The sequence below is a fragment of the Monodelphis domestica genome, chromosome 3, assembly GCF_027887165.1.
Source record: "Monodelphis domestica isolate mMonDom1 chromosome 3, mMonDom1.pri, whole genome shotgun sequence".
NCBI classification, from domain to species: Eukaryota; Metazoa; Chordata; class Mammalia; order Didelphimorphia; family Didelphidae; genus Monodelphis; species Monodelphis domestica.
The window spans coordinates 170586214-170606615 of record NC_077229.1 but is presented as its reverse complement, the minus strand read 5'-3'; the positions used below and the strand labels follow the sequence as shown (position 1 = coordinate 170606615).

At 36.3% G+C, this 20402-nt stretch overlaps 1 protein-coding gene across 6 annotated transcripts in view; it reads right to left on the bottom strand.

The window, feature by feature from the left end:
• Positions 1–20402, bottom strand: part of RNF19A (ring finger protein 19A, RBR E3 ubiquitin protein ligase) — a 76887-nt gene that overhangs the window by 37285 nt on the left and 19200 nt on the right. For 4 of the 6 annotated variants that reach the window (XM_007488160.3, XM_056823264.1, XM_056823266.1 and 1 more), the window contains one exon: positions 6747–6894. The exons of the other annotated variants lie outside the window; for them this stretch is intronic. The gene's annotated coding sequence lies outside the window, so the exon portion shown is untranslated. The remainder of the gene's footprint in view (positions 1–6746; positions 6895–20402) is intronic. 6 annotated transcript variants of the gene reach the window in all.

Genomic DNA, 20402 nt, shown 5'->3' with positions numbered 1-20402 from the left:
CACATTAATAATGCCATAAAAATGTTGCTCTGATGTGTTCTTATGCTTTAGAGATAACCTGGGTTCTTTTAAAAGTTATATCAGTGGGAAGAAAGCTTCGTAAGATTCTACAAAACTAGGAGACTCAAGTCTCTCCCAATCTCCCAATACCATCACATCCTGATCCCCAAACTACTCCAAATATAAAAAATGCACTGGACCAGAAATCCTGGTTAGGAAATCTAACAAAAAAGGTACAGTGAACCATATATTCATTTCTAGGTATGATAAGGAGATTAAAAAAAGGTCTATGGGCACTCGGAAAAAGTTGCAAGTACAGAGTATATATTCCAACTCAGGGAGAACTTGGAAATCAATTAAAAAGAAGTCCCAGATTCAGCATGGGACAGATGGACAGACTTAAATTTGTGTAAGTTTAAGACATTAAATCACAGTTCTGACATTCACTACAAAGTTCTAGATCACAGATCCAGGTCATACTGAGGGTTCCTAAGCCTTCAGGAAAAGAAAGAGATGGTCTTGGGACCTATACTGTGTAACAAGCAAGAAGGAAGTTCAGGAGCAAGTAGGAGATATGTAGCTTGGACTCCTGAGGTAGGGTAGGATCTCTATTTCAACTTCAAACCCAGTTTGGAAACATGCACAGAAATAACTAGGGCAGAATCCCAGACCAAAGAGAAGGATACAGCTCTATCTTCTAGCTGGCTGACAGTGGTTGAATGAAGCAGCAATCTACTGGAACTTCCAACCAATGGCATGTCTACAAAAGTACAGATCCAAACCAAATGTGGATTCCACATGCAATTCAGGTACCTATAGGGGCATAGCAATTAAGATTTTGCCCTGGAAAAATGCAATACTCAATACCACAAGGAAACAAAGAAGATCAGCCCAGATATGCAGAGCCTGATCCTAACAACAAATCTGAAATTATGAATTAAGTAGAAATATGAGTGCATATGCACGCCCACCCCCAAGCCAAGCTCACCACAAAAAGCTATATAGTGATAGCAGTATTCAAGACATAAAACTAGAGGAAGAAAATAACTCCAAAACATCTTCAAGCAGAATTTCAGAAACAAACACAACCTGGACACAAACTCAACTAGAATTCCTGGAAATTATTAATAAGCAAGAGCTAAAAAAAAATTTTTTTATGAGATTACTAGAAGAAATTAAAAACTAAACAAGAGTCATACAAGAAAGATTTGGGAAAAGGATCAACAGTTTAGCAAAATAGATACATGCAACAAATTCTCTGAAAATTAAATGGAATGATATAGAGAAGCTAATTACTCCACGAAACAACAAATACATAAAAGTGAAAAGCCTGGGAAAAAATAGAAAATATAGGGTATCTTGTAGTAAAAATAAATGACAAGAAAATAGACTGAGGAAAGAAAAATTTAATAATCATTAGACGAAAAGGTCTAAGTCATCTCAAAGTCATAAAACTGCTCAGATCTCTTAGAAATAGAAAACAATATATTAATAAAAGAAAATCCACTAGACAGTTCCTGAAACTTCAAAATGAGAACACTCAGAACATTATGACAAAAATCAGTTTCCAAGTCAAAGAAAAATAAGCCCAAAATAAATAATTTAAGTACCAAAAAGCCACTGTCAGAATTATACACAATTTAACACTCACCATTATAAAGAGAACTTGGAATATGAAATAAGAGAACTCTAGGATATGGGCTTACAACCAAGAATAATTTATCTGGCAAAAACTGGGTATAGTCATTTTGGCACCATTACTCTGTCATTAAAAGTCCACTTTCTTTCTGTATTTTATAGAAAATGATACTGAGGGAAAATGGGCCTTTAATGACAGAGTAATAGTGTCAAACTCAAAACATAAATTAATTCCTGTGGGCTGCATACTGACTTGGAAAACCACAACATTATTTACATTGTATTGTTAAACATTTCTCAGGAGTCTCTTCAGTGAGTGACACCTCTAATATAGACAACTTCTGAGCATTCCTAAAGAAAAGACCAGAATTGCACAGAAACTCTGCAATACAAACACGGGAATAGAGACAATGATGAAAAGGTAAACATGAATAATTTTAAGTTTAAAAAAGTATAAACTGTTTTACATTCTCATGTGGGGTGATGATGCATGTGTTCCCTCTAAATATTACCATTAGAGATCAAAGAGTCTAATTAGAGAGCTGCCTTGGGAGTACTTTAGTTATGGCTTGATGAGCTTAAAAAGAATGGAAAGAGAAGGAAACAGGAATACACTGTGGGCAAAATTGAAAGTAAAATTGAGGAAAACTATTTCACATAAATTGGGACATACAAGAAGTCTATACAAGTAAGGAGGGAAGGGTGGGAGGAGAGGGTGACACTTGAATTTCACTCTCATAACTGTTCAAAGAAAGGAAGAATACACACAGAGAAGAATCTGGTATAGAAATACACTTTACTCAACAGAAAGAGAGAAGGAAAAGGAGGGATATGGTGGGAATAAGAGGGAGAGAAAATTAAAGGAGGGATTAATCCTAAATGAAACAAACTAAGGATGCACAAAATTATTCATAGCAGTTCTTTTTTCAGTGTCAAAAAATTGTAAATTGAAAGGTGCCATTAACTGAAGAAAGGCTCAACAAGTTACAAAAGAATATAAACATGGTGAAATACCGCTGTATAATATAAGAAACGATGAAGGGGAGGTTTCTTGAAAACTTAATTGAACTTTCTGAACAGATACAGAACAGAGCCAGGAGAACAATACAAACAACTCTAAATCAGCATAATGATCAACCAAAACATACTAGCTAATTCCTTAATTAAAGGTGAAGGATTTAGTGTATAGAATGAGGCTAGTTTTTTTTTAGACATGGTCAGTGACAAAATTTTTTTTTTCTCTCAACTATACATGTTTGAAAGGGGAGTTTTGTTTTTCTATGGAGGAGGGGGGAAGAGGATATGAATTGGATAAGTGGGAGCCAAGGTGGATTTCTGCTCTTTGAAAAAATGTCGATTAAAAAACAAAAACAAAAAAACAAACCCAAACTCAAAATTCTATCTTTCAAACACAGTCCCCAAAGACCAACTTATCCAAGTAGAGAAATTCATCCCTAGTAGCTTAGATCATGACTTCTTTGGTCAAAGTAATCCATGAAACAAAAACACTACAAGATTCTCAGTCCTGTGAAGATCCCTTCTGTTTCTGCAGTAATAACAATGGCAGAATGGTGATACAGAAAAATAAGGTGCTGAGCACAATTTAGGTTTTTTTTTTTAAATATATATCAGCTGTAAACATTAACTTAACTACTAGTGTTGGTTCAATCTAGTTTAAACCAAATCCAGACTAAAAATCAGTTCAAACCGGTTCAAACCTTGGTAAGTATCTAAATACCTAAACACTTTAGTACCTAAGAATGAACCTAAGCACCTATATATTTAAATATCTAATTAACTAATTTCTTAAGTACCCAAGTGCCTGATTAGGGCTGCTAGGCCACAGAGTGGATATGAGTGCTAGATCTGGAGTTAAGAAGACTGTTCTTCCTGAATTCAAATTTGGCCTCAAATACTTACTAGCTTTATGACCCTGTGTTAGTCACTTAACCATGTTTGCTTCAGTTTCCTCATTTGTAAAATGACCTGGAGAGGGAAATGGCAAACTACTCCAGTATCTTTGCCAATCAAACACCAAATGAACAACAATGCCTAATTACCTAATATATAAATGCTTTTGTATCTAAGCATCTACATCACATGTTTAACTACATAAAATACATAAGTGCCCATCTCCCTAAATACCTTTAGAGCTATATAGCTAATTAACTGACTATCTAAGTACCCAATTACCTAGATACATATGTCCTTAAATATCCTATTATCCAAGTACTTCAGTATCTAGGAACCTAAGTATTTATTCATATAAATAGCTAATCAAAGAATCTAAAAACTTTACTAAGGACCCAAGAATGAATTATCAAGTCAATGTGTATCTAATTATGACCTAAACAATATGAATTTGTGTAGCTATGTGGTAAAGTGGCTAGAGAATTGAAATCTAGTCTCAGTCACTTCCTAGCTATGTGACCCTGGGCAAGTCACTTACCCCTATTTGCCTCAGATCTTCATCTATAAAATGAGCTGGAGAAGGAAATGGCAAGTCACATCAGTATCTTTGCTAAGAAAACTCCAAATGGGGCCACAAAGAACAGCAAATAAATAATTACCTAATAAATACCTAAGTACATAACTTCATAAGTACCTATGTAACTATATACCTTTGTAACTAATTCCTAAGTACCAAATTACCCAATTAAGGTCACATTTTTCCCCAGTGACCAAAAGAATTGAACCATATAAGCACTGACATTCTCTGTATAAGTGGAACCTAAGTTGTAAGGAAATTGCAGTTAAATTAAAAGACGGGTCACAGACTTTCTTTGGAGAAACAAGAGAATCATACCTAAGGTAACCATGAGCCACTTAATCATTTCCTGCTCTTGTTGAGCATGGGCAAAAAGGGCACTATGAAGATAACTGCAATGAACATACCAATATCTATTTCAGATGATAATGAAGAAAAGAAATTCTATGAAGATATTAAGTGTGTTTAAGAAGGATTGAACTCAGGTCTTCTTGACCTTCAAGTTTACTATGTCACCTATATCCATATGTATCATCAGCTGTATATATAAAGACTAACTTATAAGACAAAAGGTAAAAATAAATAATAAATTGAAAGGATACAAGGCTTGTTGACAAGCATCACCATTTCTCATAGCATTTTAAACTGATAGAGCAACTGCCAAAAGGAGGCCAAAGTATACAAAAAACACTTCACTACTTCATTTCTATACCAAGAAGAGACTATGGCTACCAAAGGGAACGATGTCTTAGGACAGAAACTCTGCAAATATATCTCTCTATTTTTAAGTATTCAAGAGACATGGATAGACAATTTTCAAAGGGAGAAATGCATGTAATCAACAATAATATGAAATAATATTTCAAATCATTAATAAAAGAAAAGCAAAGTAGGATAACAGAGTTTTCATAATCTAATTATGATATAACCAAAGATGACAAAAGACAAAAATAGTAACTATTGGAAAGACTATGGAAGTTATTTTATGTTGGTGTTGGAGCTCTGACTCTGGTGGAAAACAATTTTGAATTCTAAGTAGTAAAGTTACTACCATTGTACTTACTCCTCAAGCAAGTCACATCAGTACTAAGGAAAGTCAGTAAAATGGAAATGTCTCACATACTCAAAAATATTCATAGCAGCACTTTTTGTGGTAGCCAAGAATTATAAGCCATGTGTCTGGGCAATAATTAGGGAATCAATGAAAAAACTGTGGCCAATAAAGGCAATAGAATATGTAATGGGATGCCTTAAGAAAAAACAAATATGAAAAATTCAAAGAGATTTGAAAAGATGTTACAGAACAAATTGTGAACCAAGAAAAACAATTTATACAATGACCACAATAACATAAAGAATTGGAAGATGTCATAAATACAAAGACCAATTCTGAATTCAGAAGACTGGTGAAATAGTTATCCTATCCTGTTAGAGGAGAGGTGGAAGACTTTAGATAGGTGTAGAATGAAGCCTATGTTGTTCAACAAGGTCAATGTGCCAGTTTTCTTTATTAAATATAATTGTTAGGAGAAATGGTTCTGTTGGGGGAGAAAGGTACAATTCTTATCAAGAAAACTCTACAGAGGGCAGTAAAAGATTATGAGCAGTACTATTCCATAAAATAGTAAAGAGTACAGGAAGAAGAGAAGCTAGGTGGCTCAGTAAATAAAAGCACTAGGCCTGAAAGTTAGGAGGATCTGGGCTCAGATCTGGTCTCAAGATACTTCCTAACAGTGTGACCCTGGGCAAGTCACTTAACTTTATTTGCTTAGCTCTTGCCCTTCTGCCTTTAAGAGTGTACTAAGACAAAAAGTAAGGGTTATAATAAAGTAGAAGAAAGAAAAACAAATGTATAGAAGCCTGACATAAGACCAAATTAATCCAGATTACTGCAAGACATTCAGGGATTAAAACTAGGAAGACATGAAAAATGTTAAAAATATGTCAAGTGTTTTTATGCTATTTTCATTACTGATGGCAGCAGAACTTCCATATTTGTACCCTAACATCTAAGTGTCCAATATACCAGATGAGGAAGTGGAAATGACACTAAAAAATTAGACAGAAAGAAAAACTGAACCATACCAAATTTAAATCTATATAGAAGAAATCCATGCTGGGAGTGAAAATTTTGAAATCATTAAGTAGATTTTCTGACTATCTGAAAGAAGGGGAAGATAACAGATGATTGGGGAACATATGGCAATATAACTAATGAGAGATATAAACTAATGATTTATATGCCTACCTTCTCATCCCAAAAAAATCTTAATGAGAATGATCTACATATGCATTATCATAATCAAATTATCTTTGATTAAAACATAACAAAGGAAGAGGCAGGATTTAAAAAATAAATACTATAGCAGGCAACAACATCCTCATAGTCACACAACTGACTAAAAGGTTAATCTTTCCACCCTGCTTAATGTTCACTGACAGTTTTTCTAAAAACCATCATAATTCAGTAGAATAATAAAATGCAGACTTTAAAGGCTTTCCTCAAAAGTGTCTCCCATATGTTAAAATCAAACAAGATCCTTTGAAAGATGCAACAGAACTATATTTAACAATCCTCTGATTATTAAATGAGGCATAAAACAGGGAGACATATGCTCACCAAAGGTGTCTGTCACTGTCATGGAGGATGTCCAGCACAGAGTCCAAATGGAAAGGAATTCCCTATGGATGGTGAGGTCCTCCAGATGCTCCTGTTTGCAGGTGACATTGTGCTGATTACATCAAGCCCCGGAACACTGCTGAGCCTCCTAAATGAGATTCACAATCACTCAAGAGTTCAGCCTAACTATCCACACAAGAAGAAGTAAGTGGATGGAGGATGTTTATTGTCCAAACTATTATATTAATTGGAATTCAGAGCCCAGAGAATTAGTCCATCAGCACCTGTATCCTGGAGAGGGCACTATAATACGGACAATAAGTTAGGTCCAAAACTGAAGAGTTGGAAATTCATGCATTAGACTGCCTCTGGGAAACTATACAGTGCTTTTAAAAATAAGCTTAAAGTTTCTACTTGAAACAAAAACCCAACTTAACACCAATATTTTAGCAATTATGCTATGTGACTTTAAGGCATGGAATCTCCACAACCTCTGAAGAATCTAAATTGCAGGTCACTTAAAGAGCAATGGAGCAACACATGGTTAAGAATGGGTAGGTTGCAACATATTTCCAATAAATAATACTAAGAGTCTTGGTTAAAGTTCTCAAGGAGATATGATTGGAAAATGAGATGGAATGATTATGTAGGGAAGGGAAAAATAACAATGTTGCCTGTGTGCTACACTAGTTTCCTACATAATGTCAAGAGATTGAAAGTCCCCCACATGTTACATGGCCTTTCTCTGGAGGATTTATAGGACAACATGGGTAAGAAGTCATGTATACTATGGATGGATTGTAATCTGCAACACTAGAGGAAGTACATTTATGATGATGATATCACAAATGAATTATAGGATTGGCATACATAGTTTGAAAAGCCAAGGGAAAGTATAATAAATTTAGAAATATTTCTACCAAAAATGGTTAAAATTAAAGTTTTATACAGTGAGGTATAGACGTTAGTTACCTAGAAAACTAGCTTTTTGGTACACCTTTTTCTTCAATGTGTATAACATAAGTTTTTCAAAGAATTTTCAGATAATAGCATTCTATGTACTCTCCTCCCTTAATTCTCATCTATTCCTATGTCTTTGTGGATTCTTTGCAAATCCTAAATGTATGAATTCTCTGTCCTTACATTCTTAAATCTCTATAACTATCTGCCATCAAGGAAGATTGTGAGCCACATTACTGGAGGGAACTACCATTATGGGCAAGATTATAGATTCATTTAGTAGTTGAATACCTCAACATGTCTAAAACAGCCCATAAAATTGTCCTTCCTTTTAATTCCCAGTGACCCAAGCTTAAAGTCTTATGCTTTTTGCTTTCCCACATTACTCAAATTCCAATTACTTGTCAAATCCTGTCAATTAATTATATTTCTACACTGTCTTGAATCAACCTTTCCCCTCTCCAATTATGCTGCCACCAACCATAGCTCAGGCAGTCTCATCTCAACCTTTTGTTTACATAACTATAATTGCTACTTCTTAAAATTAAAAACACTTACTTTCTGCCTTAGAAATAATGCTAAATATTGGTTCCAAGAAAGAAGAGTGGTAAGGGCTAGGCAACAAGAGTTAAAATGACTTGCTCAGGGTCACACAGCTAGGAAGTGTCTGAGGTCACATTTGAACTCAGGATCTTCCATCTCGAGAACTGGCCTTCTACCGAGCTACACTCTCTAACTTCTAGAGAGTAGTTAAGAGTTAGAGAGAGTGGTTAAGAGTTAGGAAGCCTGGAGCTCAAGTCATCCTTTTGGATCACATTGGCTGATGGACTTGCCACTTAAAAGTCACAATGTAGCAGCTAACTCCTTTAGATCATAAGTTGCAGAGCCAGGGCTCATCTATATTGATAAGAGTATATTCTCTTATTGCCAGTTACCTACACATACATTACCTACTTGTGAAGTCACAGGTCTGGATAAAAACAAGCAAAAAACCACCCACAAAAAATTTACAGGCTATGGTGCCTAGCACACCAAGTATACAACATATACACAAATAAATATAAGGTAATTTGAGGAGAAAGAAGTACTTTACACAAAAGCAGAGGGGGCAGGATTGAGCAACTTTGTGAAGGAGGTAAACAAGCTAAGAAAACTGTTAAGTTGAAATGGAGTGCATTTAAGTAATGGAAAATACAGAAAAAAGGAATTGGAAAGCTCCATCTCCATACCTGGGGCCAACCCTTAAGCTGGGAAAATATCCCTTCTCTGTCATTTCCATCACAAGAATACTCTTCCTTGCAGTCTCAGTTCAGATATCACCTCAGGAAGAATTTCCTGATCACCTAAGACCGAAAGTAATTACTCTCTCTAAATTCTCCTAGAGCACTTTGTTAGGATCTCTCCTTTGCTATGACATTTAATTTGCAGCATGTCCTATTTTCCTTATTACACTATAAGATCTATGTGAACATAAACTTTTAAAATTTGTGTACTCCTATAACACTTAGCCAAGCACCTTAAACATCTGTAGACCTTGGACATTTGTTGATATGTAAAAAAATAATTGCTGAACTGACTCAAAAATCTGTCAAAACAGTTTGCTTAATGGCTTGGTGGCCACAGAAGCAGGCCTGAAGGCAAGAGGTCTTAGGTTCAAATCTGACCTGAGCTACTTTCTAGCTGTGTGACCCTAGGGAAGTCACTTAACTCCAATTGCCCAGCCCCCTTGTGACTCCTTCTGCTTTGGAACTGATACTCGGTTTCAATTTAACGATAGAAGGTAAGGGTTTAAAAAAGGGGAAAAAAAGACTTTAGAGAAGTCAAAGAGAAAATTGAGAAAAGGCCATTAGGATGGGCAATTAAGAGATTATTAGTAACTTTAGACAGCAGTTTTGGTTGAATTGATGAGAGTGCGAGTCAGAATGCAAAGAGATAAGAAGTGAGTGAAAAGAAATGGAGGTACCTATAGTAGAAGACCTTTTTCAAAGAGTTTGGCAATAAAAGGGAGGAGACATGCCAGAACTGGTGGAAGGCTGGTCAAGTGAAGGTTTTTAGAGGACAGGAGAGACATAAGCGTGCTTATAGAAGGAAAGGTTCTAGTAGACAAGGAGAGATTGAAGAATACTAAGAAACTAGGGTGCCAGAAAGGGCAACTTCTTGGGATGAAATGGTATTATTTGTGCATGTACTTGGTAATGAGGACCATATCTTATTATGTGAGACAGGATTGAATGTGAGGCAGGAATGAATGAAGAAATAGTGGCAGAATGCATTTGAATAATATAAGATGAGGAACAGAGAAGAAATGGGGAACTTTCCAAAAACGGCCTCAAATTTCTGGTGAAATGAGGTAAGGTTCTCAGCTAAAGAAAGGGGAGGAAGAAGATATAGAAAGTTTGAGGAAGGATAAAAAGGTCTAGAAAAATGAGTGAAAAGTGATTAATTAGGGAAATATAAAAGGATTGCCTTGTTTCTAATAAGGACCCATTTGAGATTACATGGTATAAATGTGTAGTGGACCTATTTAGCATGGTTTCAGGATTTGTTCTAGCTTTGTTCAGTAGGGCATGAGAAGATGAAAGGCAGACAATAGGGAAAGTAATTTATGGCTAGAGTTTGGAAGGGCAAGATATCTGACTGGATAAAGGGGCAAGAAGAGAACAGTACAGAGCTGAAGGAGAGTCAAGATGAGGATGTGAAGGGAGTATAAGCATGTGCAAGGGGTTGGCCTAGGAAAGAACTGGGGGTGGAGGGATTGGAGGTCATAGTGAAGCTGAAGATCAGGGTTTGGAGTTGCAAGGCAGAGGGAGAGATGGAATAACAGATTATAATCAGACAAAGGAATTGCAAGGATTGGATTTTGTGGTAGACTAAGGGTTGAAAGACAAACATATATCCACCTTGTGTATTGCTGTAGTGGGAAAGATGTATAGGTCATGAGAAATGATTGAGTAACTGGGAGCTTAGAGTATTCAGATTATCATCTAAATAGGTATGCTGAAGTTCCTCAGTATGAGAAGAGGAGTTATGGAGAAAAGAAAGTCTTTTTAGCCAATACTGAAGTCACTGAAGGAGAGTGCAATGAAGACAACTGCCAGAATCTTGATTGGGTGATAAACACAGATGAATGAAATTCAGAAGAACAGAAGTTACTGAATACCAGTGGTAAAGGAAGAGCCCAGAAGTGGCAAAGAGGAACAAAGAGTAATCCAAATTCCCTTCAAAAGGAAGCAGGGGAGGGAGGGAATGAGAAAGTATGATCAGTGCTGGGTAGTTAGGAAGCTATGCAATCAAGAGGGTCTCAGTAAGGATAAGATTGAGAAATCTATAAAGGAGAACATTTAAGATAAAAGCTAGTTTTTTAACTATGGCATAGGCATTGCAGAGAACATAGTGGAAGGGATGAGAGGTTGGGGAGGCAGGGATTGAGGGAGATCGGAAAAAGGGAGTAGTCAATGGGAGGTAGAGAACCAAATTTGGACAGTGGCAATCAGTGCTTCAGAATCACAGTGATGGGATGAGTATGGTAGGTACAAGTATATAAATCATTGAGGAATGAGTTCAGGTAGGTTATCACTGTTTACAGAAATATGTTCTGACTTGTTCTGATTTGTCTCAGGGCATCAGGCAGCTGTGGAAATTGAAACCAAAACTTTATTTTAAAATTCTCAATGATTATTTTATATACAGTGTTGCAATTCTCAATTTAGGAATCTTTTTTTTTACTACATGTAGAAATAAGCTATGATTTCTTGTATATAATGGACTTTTATGGAAAAATCTGAATTCTCTTTCAAAGTATGGATTCAAGATTATTTTTTTGTTTGTAAAGCCAGCAGTTTAAAGAAATTCTTTCCTCATCACCCTAATTAAACTTGTAAATAGTAACTCAAAAAGGTATTTTTCAGAGCATTAATCAGTTTTGTAAAACACATCTGCATTCATTAATCAGTATTCATATGAAAATATCTTATTCCCATATATATATATATGTCATTATCTTGGGAAGACACTAGATTTAAAGAGCTGAAAATCAGGTTTGCCTAAAAATGAAGAGGAAAAAGCCAATGGCACCATGAAATTATGTTTGATAAGGCAAAAAAATAATAATTTCTAAAACGTAATTCTAGGCTGCATAAATATTATAAAGTATATGGACAACCTGTGAACTAAGAATTCTTTGCCCACATATATGGAACAAACAAAACTCCAAATGGCAAAAAGGGATGAAGAAACATGCAATAATGTTTATGCCTTAGAACAAAGCTAAAGAAGGGATATTTTCCCAGCTTAAGGGTTGGCCCCAGGCATGGAGATGAAGTTTTCCAATTCCTTTTTATGTATTTTCCATGATTTAAATATACTCCATTTCAATTTAACAGTTTTCTTAGCTTGTTTACCTCCTTCACAAAGTTGCTCAATCCTGCCTCCTCTGCTGTTTGTGTAAAGTACTTCTTTCTCCTCAAATTACCTTATATTTATTTGTGCCTGGCATATAGGAGGAGCTATATAAATTCTCATTGTCTTTCCCTTTAATCAGAAACCAGAATAAAAAGAGTGGAGGGTGATGTCAAGGGGCTAAAAGATAAGAAAAGAAGAAGCTCTTAGTGAATGGCCTCAATTTTTTTTGCATCAACAAAGAAATTAGGATCTCAGCTGAGGTGAAGGAGACGATGACATGCTTTGGGAAGTTTGATAAGATATCTAGGCTTGAAAGTCATTGGGGGAGAATGGGATAGAAAACGGCATGGCAAGGAATAAAAGAGCTACTTTGATGACATGAGGTCCATTTATGATTATATAACATAAACTGCTTACTTTGTGCCTCAGCCTTCCCTTCTTTGCAGTAATCTACAACAGTGGTATGACCCTTATTAACTTTAATCTAATTCATCAAGCATTTAAGTACTTTCTATGTCAAGAACCAACCAGGAAGTCCTCGACAGAGCCAACTCCACCAGCATCGAAGTCCTGGTCCTCAAAACCCAGCTACGATGGTCTGGACACATCATCCGCATGGACCCACAGCGAATACCAAGACAGGTATTCTATGGTGAACTGTCAGCTGGACTCAGGAAACAAGGCCGACCAAGAAAAGAATCAAGGATCAGCTCAAGTCCAACTTGAAGTGGGCTGGCATCACACCAAAGCAACTAGAACTCGCTGCCTCTGTCAGAAGCAGCTGGTGAACCCACATTAACCAGGCCGCCACCACCTTTGAAGATGAGCGACGTCGACGTCTTGCCGCTGTGCGTGAACGCCGACACCAGGCCACAACCGCACCTCCTGTAACAACTGGCGTCCCAGGCCCCATGTGCCACAAACTCTGCGCCTCAGTCTTTGGACTCCAAAGCCACATGAGGGTACACCATAGATGAAACTGCACAAAGACAATAGTCATTCTCGGTCACCGAGAGACTACCACCACTATTTCAAGAATGAGTTGAAGATTCAAAGACAAAACAGAACAACAGTTGCTGCCTTCAAGCTTATATTCTGTTAGGGAAAAACAACTTGTATACAAATAAGTAATGGAGAAGCAGGAGTGAAGGATAAAGACAACACTGATAACTTGGGGGTTGGGTATAAACAACAACCTTTAAATGTCATTGCTTAAGCTGAACCGTGAAGAGAGTTAGGGATTCAAGACATGTGCAGAGGGAAAACATTCTAGGCCTAAGAGCAAGACAGCCTATGTAAACACACTGTGGAGTGAGAGGGCAGAATGCCATAAGTAGGAAAAAGAGTTAAAATAGTATACCAAAATTATTAAAAATCCCTAATATCAGGGTACTGTCACTGATTTCAATGCTTAATTCTAGAGTTTGTCACTTATTTTTCCAAATGTCATAATTTTTAGATCTTGCCTAAACACCATCACACTGGTCAACTACATATAAAAGGGAGCAGTGCTGGGACAGTTGGGTGGTTCAGTAGATACATAGGCCTGAGATGGGAGGTCCTTGAGTTCAAATCTGACCTCAGATACTTCTTAGCTATATGACCCTGGGCAAGTCAATCTCATTGACTAACCTATACTATTCTTCTGTCTTGAAGCCAATACTTATTATTGATTGTAAGGCAGACTTAAAAAAAAAAAAGGCAGCAGTATATAACTTTTCTTGCTCCATCCAGCCCAGTAATCTTAGAATATTCTTAATATCTGGATTGTCTCAACTTCCTAAATGATATTTTTCAGGATTAATCATTATTTTCTATCATATCTCAAAAAGACAATTAAGAACAATATCAAACTATAAATCTTGGACTCAAATATAACTGAAAAAAACAAATTTTACTCTTAACCTGTTTAGAAGCTAGGGCCCAGTATAAAATTATGTAAATTTATTAAAATAACAGGTCAATAAAGGAAGCCAGTAAGGAGATGATGGCTTTTCTTAAGGGACATCCCAAATTTAAATGGATCTTTCTATCTATTTATAAAGGAAGGCGAGATTACCAGGTGCTCACCACAATTTTTCATTAAGACTAAAAGATGGGCAAATTTAGTTAGCATTCTAGACACCTGTGAGTTTCCCAGGTGACTATAATGGCACTTTTGCTGCTTTTGTATCTGAATCACCCTTTACACTGCCAACCTCACAAACTGGAAAATCATAGGTACAAAGTCACACCTTAGAAAGATAATGTTGGTAAATACTAGCACTTTATAGTTGGCAAGCATATACATTTAAATGAGAACTAAAAACAGAGAAGACATAATTCTTTTGGCTAGCAGAATGAAATTGTTTAGCATTTAAAGGCTAGAAATCATTTCTAGTTTCTAGATCAGTCTGTGAGATGACTGCTTCTAAAATGAAAACTCAAGATTGTTTTATTTCTTGAAAAGCCAATAAAGGTAGTAAATCATCAACTCTGCAATGTCAGAACAAAACGTAACATATGAAGGTAATGGAATACTACTTAAAAGTTGTATGAAATGACAAAAGAGGCAGTTTAGAGAAACCTCAGAAGACATGTATAAATTGACAAAGGGTGAAGTGAGAAAAACCAGGAGAACAATTTATTCAATAAAGCCATTTTAAAGACTTACAGCTTCCAAAGACTTTAAAACTCTGACAAATTACAATTCCTACAGTCCGTTAACCAAACACCTCATGGAAGAGAGATGAACTCAATATGCAGAATGAAACAAACACTGGATGTGGTCAATATAGGAATTTGTTTTATTTGACATATTTGTTATACAAACATTTAATTCCCTCCCTCCCTGTTCCAATGGGAATGGGGTTTGGGAGGTATAGAAAAGAAATGCTTGTTAACTGGGGGAAAAAAAAGAAAAATAAAATGTTGTAACATTATCCTTTCCCTTAGCTAATCGTCAATTAGAAGAGTAACCATTTTTGTCACACCAATATATGAAGTTGAGACACACATACAGAGAAATAGAAGGGAAATAAGACAAGAGGAGGGGGAGATAATTGGAAGAAGAAGAAGTGAGGGGGTAATGAAAAGCAAAATACTGGTGAGGAGGAACAGAATGAAAGAACAGAGCAGGATCTAAAGGGGATCTGGCATTAAAAGATCACTATATGGAAGTAGGTTTTGAACAATGATACATGTATAACCCAGTGGAACTGTTTGTCAGTTCCACTGACAGTGGAACAGTTTGTCAGGAAGGGGGAGAAAAGAGGGAAGGGAAAGAACATGAATCATATAGCCATGCAAAAATATTCCAAATAAATAAATAAAACAGATACAGCACATAAAATATTAAAAAAAAACTGATTGTACTTGTTTCAAAAAAACAATTAGAACATAAAAAGGTGGGCAGCTGGCTGGTTCAGTGGATTGAGAGCCAGGCTTAGAGATGAGAGATTCTGGGTTCAAATCTGACCTCAGATACTTCCCAGCTATATTACCTTGGGCAAGTCACTTGACCCCCATTGCCTAGCCCTTACCACTCTTCTGCCTTGGAACAAATATATAGTACTGATTCCAAGACAGAAGGTAAGGGTTTTTAAAAAAAAAGAACAAAGAGAATTTAATCATAAACCTGGGTTTTCTTTTAGATATTTATCCTGAAATGAAGTAGAACTTGAACTTAAATTTCAATCAGTTTGAAGCTCTGAGAGTTTTTAAAATATTATGTTCAACTGGGTATAATAATCAGATTTTGAATTTAAATTACTAATGGCATCATAGTTTCAAGTAGTAGCCATTTTTTTTACATTCAATAATATTCCAACAATATTCCAAATTTAGAGTTTGGCCAAAGATTATCACATAAAAATGAAAGCAGCATATACTTTTATTTACATCATAATCATATAGATTTTTAAATGTTCAACATATTGGCTAGCAACTCTTCTCCTTCTGGCCCTGAGTACTACCTGTGATGCTGAGAAAGGTGCTATTCCTGCTGGGAAGCCTATGTCAAATGCAGATGCTATGGGGAGGAAAGAATTTGAAAAAGTATCACAAGAAGCAAAAGGACACAAATACATGTTCTTATGTGGTATCCCAGAATTATTTCAAGTACCACAGGCTTTTGCCCAAAGATATAGATTATATATCTTCCATCTCCCCAAAAAACACCTTTCCAGTTAAATCATAAGAAGCCACCACTCAATAACGCTCCCTCAATTCATATCCTCTTCTTTAAGAGATGAGAGAGATATCAGATAAAGGAGCATGATATGTCTGTGGAAAAAATATATAACATAAAAAAGAGAACTTGGCTGGTTATCCTGGGTCTAAATTAGCAACTACACCATTTACCAAGAGAAGGTCAAAAAGGATATATGGCCTAGACATGAAGAGAGATATTAGTAAAGAAGAATGTGGAATCTATTATCTATTACATTTATAAGTCAGAAGAATTTATTAATAAGAAAGTACTTTGGGAAGTAAAATGGATAATTTTGGTTACATAAGTTAAAATTATTTTGTACAAATAAAACCAATGTGGTCAAGATTAGAGGGAAAAGCAGAAAATTGGGGAAATTTTTTATAGACAATTTCTTGGACAAGGGCCTTGTATCTCAAATATAGAGAATTGAGTCTCATTTATAGGAATATGAATCATTCTCCAATTAATAAATGGTCATAATAAATGAACAGGCAGTTTTGGGAAGAAATCAAAGCTAGATATCATATGAAAAAATGTTCTATTATTGATTGGAGAAATACAAATTAAAAACAACTTTTGAGATATCACCCCCCAACTATCAGACTGACTAAATAAAAAGATAGAAAGGTAAATGACAAATGTTGGAGGTAATATGGGACAGTACTGGTGGAATTGTGAACTGATCTATTAACAAAAAGATAGTTTGAGATTAGGAGGATAGAATGTTTTTTGGCAATATACTCAGGGTTACTCTTTCAGACCAAAAATATATTTAGAAATTTTAAATAATAAAGAAGGAAAAAGAATGCCCAGACATAGCAATTAAACCAGAAAACATAGAGGGCTAAAGTCAAGTATAGCAAGAGAGGTGACTCAGTATTCCACAAGGAGCAATGGCAACAAAGGGGAAGAAATGACTCTTGTGATTGGTTATCATCAAGATATAAATACGAAGCAAACTTAGAAATACTAACTTAGGAAGGTAAATATGATCTTGTATCACTAAGATTTAATGGAATGAGACCTCAAGAGCAGTGAATGGTGTAAAGCTCAAAGGAAGGGTGGGGAGAGCTTTTACCAAAAATGCCCCCAGGGCTCTTTTTGAACACATTTATCAATAACTTGGATACAGGGCAGACATGGCATATTTTATTAAATTTTCAGATGACAGGAAACTAAGTAGATAACATTTGAGTTCCAGAATTTAGCCTAATACCAAAAGATAAATTTTCCTTTTTGGGGCATATGGGGTGCTCAGGGAGGAGTAGTATCTCTGGTATGGAGGGCTTGTCATGCCCTCTTAGGGCAGCTCTCCAGCCTCTGACCCCCACCTGACACCCAGCTCTCACTTGTGGCTCCTAGTAGCTGCTAGCATGTGGCAGCGGCCACACCCTGGGCAATGGCTTCAACAGGCCGGCCAAACCTTGTGAGGGTAGCCATCGGGTCATTGACCGCTCACCCAGCATGTGAAGACTGCTTCGGCGAAACAGGCAGAAGAAACCAATAAGAAGGTTCAATGGCTGAGAGGGCGACGCAGCAAAGCACTGTGGAGTGCTTAGGGCATGTTGGAGCACAAAGGACAACACGGCCATCCAATGCAGCTGAGGAAGTCTCCAGGTGTAACGACTTTTTGTGCCACTGGACTCAGGCTTCCAACGCCGAGAGAGTGGGACTGTCTCTGTGCATCGGCTTTTCCACTTAAATCTCGTTCTCGCACAAGTGTCTTTGTGCACACTCATCTATCATAGATGAAAACGCACAAAGACAATCGTCATCCTCAGTTACCAAAAGACTACTACTACTTTTGTGGTACTCTCTTCACCTCAATGCCTCTATAATATTTTGTAAAAAGAGAATTTATAGTTCCTTAAGGCAGCTAGGCAGCAGGGTAGATAGTGTGCCTGTCCTGGAGTATGGATGATCTGAAGTCAAATCTGACCTCAAACTTACTAGCTGACAGACCCTGGGCAAGTCATTTGCCCTCTTCAGTTTCCTCAACTCTAAAATAGGATAACAGAACCCTAATCTCACAGGGTTGTTTTGAGGATCAAATAAAATAACAGCTGCATAGTGCCTGCCTGGCACATAGGTACAATCCCTGGTAGTTGATAGGTCATTATAAAACAATCCTGATTAGAACCTTCAGAACAAATTTCAGCAATAAATATTAAACTAAGGTTTTCCAAAGAAAAAGTTCCCAGGAATATCAGGCATACCTATCAATCAATTTTAGGACACCAAATTCAGTTATGCCTGAATCAGTTGTCACAATGAATTAAAAAAGCTAAGTAGAGGTCCTGTATCCTTTCTCCCTTTTAGATCCTTCCCCCACCCCCCCAATCACTGACACCATGCTTTACTCCTGAAATATGGTCATTTGGGGTTAAGAAAATATCTGTATTGTGTTGATGAAACAATTAAAACTTTCTATAGATTAAACAAGACAATTTAAGCTCACAAACCTGATGCTACACATAAAAGGTAAGAAAGGATGGGATTATTATTAGGAATATTCTTGATGGCAAATACTGAATGCTAATAGTAAACCAAAGAAGCTTAAAAGGCAGAGTGGAAATAAAAGTAACAACTTTGATAAAATAAAGGCTCACTATGAAAATTTTTTACTGATTAGTCTGAGACCTGAATTTCAAATAGACTATTTAAACACACCAGCAGAGATGGACTCATAGCAGGGATTCAAAATGGGTAACTTTAAATGTGCAGCATCACAGAAGAAAGCATGCTACTTGTTCTATTAAGAACTCATTTATCTAATGACTTCACAAATTGGAGCTCAAATTTTTAATATTAAAATATTCCTTTTTATGAAGATTGAATTTGGCTCTCCCCTGATTGTAACAATGAAGGTACTTAGCTCTTCCTTGATTGTGAAAATTAAATTGTAATCCCCTGTCTATTTTTAGATTTTAATACCCAAAAATGTAAGCACAGTACTTAAAGTTGAGTATGGAGATCTAGCCATTTTGGATTTTAATCACAAAAAGTTATGAACACCCATTTCATACCATTCATTCATGAGTGGGAGGTCTGTGCCCCACATGTGAAAGAGTGGGCAGTCCTAGAGTCATGCGTCGGCTGTGATTGGTAGAAGTAAAAATTTAGAGGAAGTGACACAAGAGAAAAAGGTCTTTAAAAGTGGAAACACAGACCCTTGGAGTGAAGAGACACACTCAGAGTAAAGAGACACTTGAAGTAAAGAGAGACACACTTGGAGTGGAACCTCCTGTAAGAAGCAGTTCTACTGGAGCTGAGGCTGATAAAGAATCCACTGATTGAACTGACACGTGGTGAGTGTAAAGGCTGACTTTAGTAATTCATTTTTGGGATTTAGTAAATTAAATCCCTGATGACCAATTAAACATATTCAGTCCAACCATAAATTTAAAAATCTGGCTGACCATGTCAGTTGTGATGAATGAAATATTAACTTTCCTAAACTTGTCCTTTACGGTTGTGACTATCCCTAAGTCTATCCCTAAGTCAGCTTTTAAATGCTTATTTTGAATCTACCCAATTTCATGTCTGTCAGACAAATACACAAAGCAATGTGATTATTTCATATCAAAGTTATTTGGTAGAATTAGATCTTTAAACTTTCAAAATCTGAGAAATCATGTTACTCATATAGCATCTTACAGTGTGCAAAAGCACATTATATATGTGTGTGTGTGTGTGTGTGTGTGTGTGACCTATTTGATTCTCCTAACCCTGCTGCGAAGTAGATGTGAGGTATTATTATTCCTATTTTACAGATGAAGAAACCAGGGCTATGATATTTATGATCTACCCAGTCATATAGCCAGTTAAACGTCTGAGGTAGTATCTAAATCCAAGGTTGCCCCCAGTCTAGGTATTGCACTTTTAGCCACTAAAGCAGGATCAATTTATTCTGTGTATCTTGTTTGTACAGAGTTGTTTGCATGTTGACTTCTCCATTAGGCTGTGAACATCCTAAGAACAGGGGCTATCTTTTGCCTTTCTTTGTATCCCCTACCATTTAGTATAATACCTAGCACATAGGAGGCATGTAAAAAATGCTAGTTGTCAGACAACTGACTAGATATGAGTTAAGGAGAAGAAAA